Source organism: Xyrauchen texanus, chromosome 25 (genome assembly GCF_025860055.1).
Source record: "Xyrauchen texanus isolate HMW12.3.18 chromosome 25, RBS_HiC_50CHRs, whole genome shotgun sequence".
In the NCBI taxonomy this organism is placed as follows: Eukaryota; Metazoa; Chordata; class Actinopteri; order Cypriniformes; family Catostomidae; genus Xyrauchen; species Xyrauchen texanus.
In genome coordinates, this window is record NC_068300.1 from 31,432,364 (window position 1) to 31,444,574 (window position 12,211).

The 12,211-nt window shown below is 42.2% G+C and overlaps 1 protein-coding gene across 1 annotated transcript in view; it reads left to right on the plus strand.

The window, feature by feature from the left end:
• Nucleotides 1-12,211, plus strand: part of edn3b (endothelin 3b) — a 31,926-nt gene that overhangs the window by 16,617 nt on the left and 3,098 nt on the right. The gene's annotated exons all lie outside the window — the stretch shown is intronic.

Below are 12,211 nucleotides of genomic sequence, written 5' to 3' on the forward strand. Positions count from 1 at the left end.
TCTTGTATGAAACGCATCCTACTCACACAATCGACACATCATAAAAATGTTAACCCATTTGTGACCTCAACCTGGCAACCTACAACCCAGTTGCGCTGTTGATATCTGCGGCGGTAGTAGACACGGGAAGAGAATAGGAGAATACTCAGCTTGTGCTCTGGTGAATAAAACTAAATATACATGTAAATTTAACAACAGCTGAAAGGAAGAATTTAATTTCATATCGTAGATGCGACATGCGAGGGGAGCGTAAACCGCCTTGGTGGTTGATATATGCTACCGTCGCTGTGTTGTCTGTTCGAACCAACACATGCTTGCCCTGGATCAACGGCCGGAACCTCCACAGGGCAAGCAGTATTGCCAACAACTCGAGGCAGTTGATGTGCCAATGTAGCCATGGGCCTGTTCAGAAGATGGCAGCTGCATGCCTGTTGCATAGAGCACCCAGCCCATCTTGGAGGCATCAGTTGTAACCATGACACGCGTAGAGACCTGGATTTACCCGGCGGAGATGGTCCCATTGTGGTCCCAGAATATCCCCCAGTACTCGCCGTGCTGGCCTCATACCCATAGGTAGAAGGACCAAAGGAGGGAGCTGCTGGGGTGGCTTGTTTTCTTACGAAAGCAAGCCGCAACCGCAACGTTGCGTTGGTCATGCCCTCGCAATGAGGACATGATGCATCCATGAAAGATGTCTCACCGTGGGCAGCACCCAGGCATGAAAGACAGTGATCGTTTTCGTCGGAAGGTGAGAGATATCGACCTCATCCAGGAATAACACACAATCAGAAGGGCATCTTTAAAAACACGTGTCTTGAAAAAAGCGTTCCGATGTGTGCCGCTCTTTTAGAATATACTCTTTTAGAATATACTCTGAGATAATGATCTGCTGAAGTGCCCAGGGGCAATCTCTGCAGTGCACCTATGCAGAGCCGCTGTTATGCGCCATAAGGATCCAGCAGAGGTGAGGAATGGAAGTAGTGAGAAACTCAGCTGAACCATCGACCGCTCGGCTCCGAAGAGAAAATCTGAATGAGCGGTATGCACGTCCCCTCCTTTATACCCGTATGTCCGGTGGAGAGGCATGCAAATACCACAATATTCCCATTGCCCTTTTATCAAAGATCAGAGGTGTCTCGGGCTCTCAAGAGTGACCCCTAGTGTCACTACATCGACACAACTTTGGGTGAGTGACAGATAGAGAATGAGTTATTGCAGGCCATTCTATTTAACCAAATACATGATCATCCCAGGACATTTAGAAGAGTCATTCTGAATGACGTTGAGCTTTTTGAACTATGACTTACAATGTGGTGAGGTGTATCGCTCAGCAGGGATATTGACAGATGTTTATCCAAGCAGTCTGCTCAGACCACTGGATCCCCAATGAAGCCAAATGGTCAGCATAAGAACAAATACTTTTGATCTTAGCTAAGAGGCATTCCTATGGTATTAAACAGAGTGGATAGAGATCAGAGGCAACTTCTCCCAGATGAGACTGCAGAAAGACTTTTGGCAGGCGTGAAAACCTGACATTTTCATGACATCTTGTGGTTTATCTCCAATCTTAACATCAATGCAGTTTGAGTGTGATGTTTTTTTCTGAGAATACCTGTTACATCCCTCTAGAACATTTAAAGGAACATTCCGGGTTCAATTCAAGTTAAGCTCCTTTAACAGAATTTTGACAATGTTGACAACCTAAATTGTCAACAATTTATTTTGACTAGTCCCACCTCCTTTTCTTTGAAAAAAGCAAAAATCGAGGTAACAGTGAAGTACTTACAACGAAAGTGAAGGGGGCCCATTTTTGGGATGGTTTAAAAGCACTTACATTAATTCTTCTGTTAAAACCTGTATATTATTTGAGCTGGAAAGTTGTTTAAATCGTTTTTAACTTTTTTCACACTAACATAATTAACAATTAACACACATTTTTCACATCTTGTGGCTATACTTTTAAAACAGTGATTATTTTAAAGGGGTCATGACATACTTTTTTTATATAATTTAATTATATTTCCTGAGGTGCACAAAAACAGTGAAAAGTTTTTCTTTTGCGTTTTTGAAAAGTTTTGCATACAGACAACAATGTTGTCAAAACGATCCCCGTTCACACGGATCCACGAAAAAGACTAAAAACGCTGTATTATGCATGCCAGGCCAGTAGTTGGCGATGTCACTTTGTAAAGAAACACTACGCACCTGCGCACATAAGCATTCTTCCACAGAGCGGTGAATACAAACAATGAAGATGGCGAAAGAATCTAGCAATTTTGTCTGGATGGACGATGAGGTTGCTTTATTACTACAAGTGACCCTGGACTATAAAGCACATTTCGGGTCAACCAGGAAAAGAGCAAGCTCCTCCCGGTTCAGAGCATCTCTTTTCTCGGCTTGGAGTTGGACTCAGTCTTGATAACAGCGTGCCTCACGAACGAGCACGCACTGTCGGTGCTGACCTTTTTGAAGGCGTTCAGACAGAAAATAGCGGTTCCACTGATACTGTTTCAGAGGTTCCTGGGGCATTTGTCATCCTCAGCGGTGGCCACACTGCTTGGGTTGATGTATATGACACCGCTTCAGCACTGGCTCCAGACTCGAGTCGAGATGGGCATGGTGCCGCAGGACACATCATGTGGCCATCACGCCGGTCTGTCGCCACCTTTTCAGCCCTTGTACCTCACATCTACACCGGCTCCTGGACAGGCCCGCGGCTATGTTGGCAATACTGGTTCCGGCCATTGGTCCAGGGCAAGCACGTGTTGGTTCGGACAGACAACATGGCAACGGTGGCATACATCAACCGTAAAGGCAGTTTACGCTCCCGTTGAATGTCACAGCTCGCACGCCGTTTCCTCCTCTGGAGTCAGCAGCACCTCAAGTCGCCACTCACATCCCGGGCGACTTCAAAATTACAGCGGATGCGCTGTCACAACAATTCACCCGCAAGGGAGAGTGGAGACTCCACCCTCAGTTGGTCCAGCTGATTTGGAGTCCATTCGAACAGGCACAGATAGACCTGTTTGCTTCCCCAGAATCCTCAAACTGTCCGCTTTTGTATGCCCTGACCGAGGCACCCCTTTGTATAGACGCGCTGGCACACAGTTGGCCCCCTGGACTACGCAAATATAAGTTTCCCCCAGTGAGCACCCTACTGGTCCACCCAGACTTAGTTCTTGGACCTCACACTCCTTGCCTTTAAGACTTCAATGTAAAAGCCTGCTGTTGTGAATGGCTAACATTTTGAGCCCTTCCAATAGAGAAAAGCAGTCAGAAGAAAATGAAAAAATTCCACAAGACCACAACATTTATACAAATTTTATTTCAGGATTAACACATAACCCACATCCAACACATTTCATCTGAATATATTAAACTGTTAACTCAAGTAGTATCATAAACAATCAAACAGTCATGACATATGATATATTCATGAATGACATTTTTTACTTACTGATTTGCAGTCCAAAAGTTTAACTGCCTCATCCTTCAATAACAGTTCCTGTAACTGGTTCACAAGCATACAAGTTGTAATGTTTATGTGTGTTTTTGTTTCATGTTTGTTTTCATGTCTTTCATTTTGACAGTGCAGCTGAATGAAACACAATGGGGGATCCATTTTAGAGTTAAAACTTGACATTGCATCTTTTAAAAGTGGCGCAAGATGTATGATAACAGTCAAAGCCATGCACTTTTATGTGGAAAAATATTTAATTCCAGAAAGGCACAAGAAGGTGTCCTGAGTAAGTCCACTTTGGATGAATCTCCCATGAAAGGCCCCATCTCTCTTCTCTTCACCTGTGTGAGTGACTGACTGAGCACCAGTGGATGGGGCTAAGTGTACAATGATGGAAAAATAGGCATTGCATATGCAGATGTATTTGGTCCTTGTGACATCACAAGTTTCACAAATTCCAAACAAGCTGCTTTTGCGTAAATGCTCTTTTTCTATTAAGGAGGAAGTTTTCAGTTCTGAAACAGTATGTTTTTATAGTACAATGACTTATTATATGTCAAAAATCAAGGAACGTTTGATTCCTCATGTCATGACCCCTTAAATGTTTACTGATTCCCTTTTATTGTAAGTGCCTCACTGTAATCAATATTTTTCCTTTTTTAAAGAAAAGAAGGGATTTGTCATAATTACATTTTGTTGTAGTCAGCATTATGCCACAAATGCTGTTGATTGAGCTTAACTTGCACTGATCCCAGAATATTCCTATAAGCGAAAATAAAATGAGCTGTGCTAAAGAGCACAATTGAAAGTGTGATATTGCATTTATACAACAGTTAAAAAAGAAGTTAATATCGAGTAAACTATATTTTAGACAGCTTTGATTTTAGCTTTTATAGCTTTTTTTACACACAAGCGTATGAGTGCAGTTCTGCAACAGCTGGCTGATCACATCACAGACAAGGATCAACAATACCCGGACTCACTTATTATTATTTTCGGCAATTTTAACAGAGCCAATCTCACCCATGAACTGTCAAAATACAGACAGCACATTACATGCCCAACCAGATACAGAAATATACTGATGCTCAACATTAAAGGATGCATATCGCTCTGTCCCTAGAGCAGTTTTGGGATTCTCTGATCACTGTCTGGTTCAGCATTTTCCAACCTACAGGCAGAAACTTAAATCAGCTAAACCTGTAGTTAAGACTGTAAATTGATGGACCAATGATGCAGATCTGGAACTATTAGCCTGCTTTGACTGCACTGATTGGAGTGTTTTTGAAGCTGCAAACACCCACATGGATGAGCTCACAGATACTGTGACATCATATATCAGTTTCTATGAAGATATGTGCATTCCTACAAGGACTTATTTAACGTTCAACAATGACAAACCATGGTTTACAGCCAAACTCAGGCAGCTTTATCAGTCCAAAGAGGATGCTTACTGAAGTGAGGATAAAAGTAATTTGTGGAACTGGTGTTGGCCCACCTGAAGGCCATCACAGGACCCTTTCTGGATTCCCTTCAATTTGCTTATCAAGGAAACAGGTCTGTGGATGATGCAGTCAACATGGGATTGCATCATATCCTGCAACATCTGGACAGACCAGGGACATATACAAGGATCCTTTTTGTGGACTTCTGTTCGGCTTTCAATACCATCATCCCAGCTATTCTCAGGACTAAATTACACCAACTCTCTGTTCCCACTTCTATCTGTCAGTGGATTACCACTGCCCATCACTTCCAGCACCTGTACAATCAGCACAGGTGCCCACCAGGGATGTGTGCTCTCTCCACTACTCTTCTCCATGTACACAAACGACTGCAATGCCAAGGCCCCTTCTGTCAAGCTCCTGAAGTTTCAACATTGACCCCGCACACCATTCTGAACAGCACTGTGGCAGTAGTGGACTCATTCAGGTTCCTGGGCTCTATCAGCTCACAGGACCTGAAGTGGGAGACCCACATTGACTCCATTGTGAAAAAGGTCCAGCAGAGGGTGTACTTCCTTTTCCAGTTGAGGAAGTTCAACTTGCCATAGGTGCTGCTGATACAGTTCTACTTAGCAATCATTGAGTCTATCCTCTGCACTTCAAAAACTGGTTTGGTTCATCTATGAAATCGGACATCAGAAAACTACAAAGGACAGTTCGGACTGCTGAGAGGACTATTGGTTGGAAAAGGGCTGGAAAAATCACTCTGGACCACACTCAACATGTCATTATATATATATATATATATATATATATATATATATATACAGTGCATCCAGAAAGTATTCACAGCGCTTCCCTTTTTCCACATTTTGTTATGTTACAGCCTTATTCCAAAATTGATTAAATTCATTATTTTTCTCAAAATTTAACTAACAATACCCCATAATGACAACATGAAAGAAGTCTGTTTGGAATCTTTGCAAATTTATTAAAAAAAATAAAATAAAAAAATATCACATGTACATAAGTATTCACAGCCTTTGCTCAATACTTTGTTGAAGCACCTTTGGCACCAATTACAGCCTCAAGTCTTTTTGAGTATGATGCTACAAGCTTGGCACACCTATTTTTGGGCAGTTTCTCCCATTCTTCTTTGCAAGACCTCTCAAGTTCCATCAGGTTGGATGAGGAGTGTCGGTGCACAGCCATTTTCAGATCTCTCCAGAGATGTTCAATCAGGTTCAAGTCTGGGCTCTGGCTGGGCCACTCAAGGACATTCACAGAGTTGTCCTGTAGCCACTCCTTTGTTATCTTGGCTGTGTGCTTAGGGTCGTTGTCCTGTTGGAAGATGAACCTTTGCCCCAGTCTGAGGTCCAGAGCGCTCTGGAGCAGGTTTTCATTGTACATTGCTGCATTCATCTTTCCCTCAATCCTGACTAGTCTCCCAGTTCCTGCCGCTGCCACCACCATGCTTCGCTGTACTGATGGTATTGGCCAGGTGATGAGCGTTGCCTGATTTCCTCCAGACATGACGCTTGCCATTCAGGCCAAAGAGTGTTCCATCAGACCAGAACATTTTGATTCTCATGGTCTGAGAGTCCTTCAGGTGCCTTTTGGAAAACTCCAGGTGGACTGTCATGTGCCTTTTACTGAGGAGTGGCTTCCGTCTGGCCACTCTACCATACAGGCCTGATTGGTGGAGTGCTGCAGTGATGTTTGTTCTCCTGGAAGGTTCTCCTCTCTCCGCAGAGAAATGCCGGTGCTCTGTCACCATTGTGTGTGACCATTGGGTTCTTGGTCACCTCCCCGATTAAGGCCCTTCTCCCCCGATCACTCAATTTGGCCGGGCGGACAGCTCTAGGAAGAGTCCCGGTGGTTCCAAACTTCTTCCATTTACGGATGATGGAGACTACTGTTCTCATTGGGACCTTCAATTCTGCAAAAAATTTTCTGTAACCTTCCCCAGATCTGTGCCTCAATACAATCCTGTCTCGGAGGTCTACAGACATTTCCTTGGACTTCATGGATTGGTTTGTGCTCGGACATGCACTGTTAACTCTGGGACCTTATATAGACAGGTGTGTGCCTTTCCAAATCATGTCCAATCAACTGAATTTACCACAGGTGGACTTCAATCAAGTTGTAGAAACATCTCAAGGATGATCTTTGCAAACAGGATGCACCTGAGCTCAATTTTGAGTGTCATGGCAAAGGCTGTGAATACTTACGTACATGCGATTTTTTTTTTTTCATTTTTTATGTTAAATAAATTTGTAATGATTTCAAACAAACTTCTTTCACATTGCATTATGGGATATTGTTTGTAGAATAATGAGGACAATAATGAATTTTATCCATTTTGGAATAAGGCTGTAACTACAAAATATGGAACAAGTGAAGCGCTGTGAATACTTTCCAGATTCACTGTATGTATATATAAAATATCTGAAATTTTTTTGTCTTATTTTGAATTTCTATATATACACACACTTGTATTTTATTTGCTTTTTATTTGTATTTTTTTTATTATTTGTATTAGCTCTGTCATTGTGACGAAGCAGGCGGAGAATGAGGATCTAGACGCAGCAGTTTATTCAAAAACATAAAGAAAAACTCAACAAGTTTCAAACTCAGAAACAAGCAAACAGGGGAGACCTGGCACAGAGCATCAAAAACATGCAAGAACTAACAAGGAAACTAAAAGGGCTTATATACAAAAAGGAACAAACAAGGGAATAAGGAACACCTGAGTGAAATAATCAGGGAATGAGAACTAATCAGGGGAAAACCAATAAAAAAAAAAATGAAACTACAAAAGGACTACAAAAAACAAACAGGAACTAAACTAAACTTCAAAATAACAGCACAAAAACAAAAGACAACAGAGAACATGACAGAGCCCCCGCTTTAAGGAGCGGATTCCAGATGCTCCAAAAAAGCAAAATAAAACAAGAAAAACAAAAACCAAATTGTCCAAGGGGGCAAACAGGCAACCAAGGGGGCAAACAGGCAGTCCGAGGGGGCACAAGGGGCTGACAGAGCATCCCAAGGGGGGCACAAGGGGCTGGGAGGCGGCCACAGGACGGGGACCGGGTCAGGGGGCCTGGGAGGAGGCCACAGGACGGGGACCGGGTCAGGGGGCCTGGGAGGAGGCCACAGGACGGGGACCGGGTCAGGGGGCCTGGGAGGAGGCCACAGGACGGGGACCGGGTCAGGGGGCCTGGGAGGTGGAACCATGGAAGGCCCTGGAGGCGGAGCAGTGGAAGGCTCGGGAGGCAGAGCTGAGGGGGGTGGCGCCATAGGAGGCTCTAGAGGCAGAGCCCTGGAAGGCTCTGGAGGCGGAGCCGTAGGAGGTGGAGCCGTGGAAGGCTCAGGAATTGAAGCCATGGGAGGCTCGAGAGGTGGAGCCCTGGGAGGTAGAGCCGTGGAAGGCTCTGGAGGCGGAGCCGTAGGAGGCCGAGTCGTGGAAGGCTCAGGAATTGAAGCCATGGGAGGCTCGAGAGGCGGAGCCCTGGGAGGCTCGGGAGGCGGAGCCGTAGGAGTTGGAGCCGTGGAAAGCTCAGGAATTGAAGCCATGGGAGGCTCGGGAGGTGGAGCCCTGGGAGGTAGAGCCGTGGAAGGCTCTGGAGGCGGAGCCGTAGGAGGCCGAGTCGTGGAAGGCTCTGGAATTGAAGCCATGGGAGGCTCGAGAGGTGGAGCCCTGGAAGGCTCGGGAGGCTGCAGGCGCCAGCTCTGGGACGGTCGAGGCTGCAGGAGCCGGCTCTGGGCCGGCTCGCTGACCGTGGCAGGCGTAGGCTGTGGCTCGCTGACCGTGGCAGGCATAGGGGGACGAGCCATGGAAGTCTGGGGGGGTGACCTCAGTGGAAGGAGATGATAAACCCTCCTCCTCTACACCCACAGTGAACGGCGAGCTGCTCACTCGTAGAGTATCCTCCACAAACTCAAGGAGCGTCCAGTGAGGTGCCGCCGGAGGCAACAGCTCCTTTAGTGAACTACAGAGACCTGCTCTGAAGAAAACCACCAAGAAAAATACTGGGTAGTCCACTAAATTTGCCAGATCTAAAAACTCACGAACGTGAACCTCAACTGGACAGTCCTCTTGCCTGAGGAGGAGAATTCTGACAGCTGCTAGATCCATAATGGTTGGTTAGTTCTTCTGTGACGAAGCAGGCGGAGAATGAGGATCTAGACGAAGCAGGCGGAGAATGAGGATCTAGACGCAGCAGTTTATTCAAAAACATAAAGAAAAACTCAGAAACAAGCAAACGGGAGACCTGGCACAGAGCATCAAAAACATGCAAGAACTAACAAGGAAACTAAAAGGGTTTATATACAAAAAGGAACAAACAAGGGAATAAGGAACACCTGGGTGAAATAATCAGGGAATGAGAACTAATCAGGGGAAAACCAATCAAAAAATGAAACTACAAAGGACTACAAAAACCAAACAGGAAACAGGAACTAAACTAAACTTCAAAATAACAGCACAAAAACAAAAGACAACAGAGAACATGACAGTCATGTTCTTGTATTGTTTGTGCACTGGAAGCTTTCAGGATTCCACCAAGACAAATTCCTTGTATGTGTAAGCATACTTAAAATTTATTCTATTATAATTTTTTTGCTCCATCATTGAACATAGCTCCCAAAGAAGCCAAATAATTGTGCTAACAAAAGGTGAAGCCTCCTAATACTATAGATGAAATATCAACACTGTTGGAACAACACTTGTCCAATCAGATTACAGGACCAGAAATTATTGTTGAATAATACATAATATACAAGGTTATACATTTTTAAAGAATAGTTCACTCAAAAATTATATATTTACTCACACCCATGTTGTCTTTCTGCTGTGAAACACAAAAGGAAATCTTAGCAGACTGTCCAAGCTTCTATATAAGAAAATAAGGTCTGTTTTTACATTATTTGAAGAGATTTTCACATTTTGCTCTACAACATATATTGCACAAAGTCACACTTAAACATGAATTTTGAAGCCTCCATGTTATAAAAACATATGTTGCTAAGAAGTTGCTATGGACTTGTAGTCCAGTAATCTCTTTAATATTTACACATTAACTGTAATAGTGTGATGTTCACAGGACTAAATTGTAACTTCAGTTCTCAGCATGTGCTGCAGCATGAAAAGATTACATAGTTTAAGATGTTTCGATTACATTTTTATCTAAAGTATGTTTGTTGATTGTCGCCATTGTTGAGTTTTGTATGTTGAGTGTTGACATCTGTGTGTCTGGTTGACAACTCATCTAATAAAATCACCAGAAACAACAAACACTCAATTTGCTAATATCACATTGCTATAATTCCTTTAATTGCTTTAATTAGATTATTTATTTACAATAATATACAAGTATACAGATATAACAGTACCATATATAGCAGAGTTTGAAAGATTTACAGTCTGACCTTAAAGGAATAGTTCACCAAAAATGAAAATTCTCTCATCATCTCACCCTTATCCCATCCCAGATGTGAATTACTTTCTTTCTTCTGCAGAACACAAATGAAGATTTTTAGAAGAATATCCCAACTCTGTAGGTCCATAGAATGTAAATGAATGGTAGCCAAAACTTAAAACTAAAAACACATAAAGGCAGCATAAAAGTAATCCATAAGACTCCAGTGGTTTAATCATGTCTTCAGAATTGTCATGATAGATGTGGGTGAGAAACTATAAACCTCATACGCATCTGGGATAGCATGAGGGTGAATAAATGATGAGAGAATTCTTTGGGGGTGAACTATCCTGTAAAGCTTTTGTGTTTGTGTGTGTGTGTGTGTGTGTGTGTGTGTGTGTGTGTGTGTGTGTGTGTGTGTGTGTGTGTGTGTGTCCGTAGTAACACAGTGCAACCAATCATGTTTTACTAAAACACAATTACACTGACAAGAGGGTCATTACATAATAATGAATATGGTCCAAGGTCCCAGCCCAAGGGAACATGAATCACCATAATGGTGACTCCACACAAAACACAACTATTTATATAAAAACAACACTAAATAGAGCTAAGACCTCTATTCATTCTGAATAAAACTTTTGTGCATGTTCCCATAAAGCCACAAGCATTAAGCTACTGTAAATACATTATTCAGGCAAGGACTTATCTGTATTTCACCACTGAATGATCCCATAATGAAGTGCAATCCTGCTATATTTAGTATTTTTTGTAATAATAGTTCAAACTTGGTAATATTTAACAGCAAATTTACATTGCTTCACAGGATGAATTGTAGATTTATTAGACAATTGAAGGCTGCAGGGTGGCAGGATTGGATTACATGTTTTAATGTGTCAACAGAATGAAAAATTACTCTATTACTCTTTGGGTTTTAAACTCTATTGTTCAAAACTTCAGTAGCTTTCACCAAGATGGAACTGAAAATGTTTTGCAAATAACAGCTATTTACCATAAAACTAGTCACTTCAATGAACCTGCTCTCCATCTCCCAGAATGACAGCAAACTGTTTTATTTTAGGGTTAAAGAAGATTGCTGTTCGAATTTTGCCTTAAATTTACAGATCTTTTTTTTTTTTTTACAGTGTATACTATGCACAGTAGCTCAGCAGATTTAGAATGCCATTCATACAGTTCTACAGCACCCCTTCACCATGCTTGTATGAAGTATTCTGGTTTATTTGATGATATTTTAAACTATGAATGTGATTGTAGTACTCTCAGCTCTGTTTAGCACATTTTGCCATGTTAAAATCCATTCCACAGAATTTCACAGATTCGTCCCTTATATATATCAGCACAGAAATTTTGAAAAAAAGAAGTAAAAATGTCAGCAGATTCTATCTAGACCTAATAATAACCAACATGCTGGACCTTAAGATTTAGGTAAATTGTCAAAATAATGGCATGAAAATGAGTAGCTCTGGAATAGCATTAGCACAGTATTCTATCTTCATTTTTATGCCAAAGAAAGAACAAAGGAGCAAATATCACCAAACATGTGGTTATTATAATCATTCACTCTCTTTTAAGCAGCATATGTTTATTGTTTTATAATGTAAGTCTTCCATTGAAATATTGGACAGAAAAACAATGGATTACTGCTCAAAATGTGTTATGGAATGCATTAAAAATACTGTACATTGAAGACCACAGAAGTTATTTGTATGTTTTCTATGTAATGTACTGTAAGTAGCTATGGGTCTTCAGTATAAAGTGCACTGACTGAGGTTGAACCTGCATTATCCTGAAACTACAGATGTTGGAACATGCAATCCATAACAGTGTTCATAGTAGGATCTTCATATTTTCTGAGACCGTTT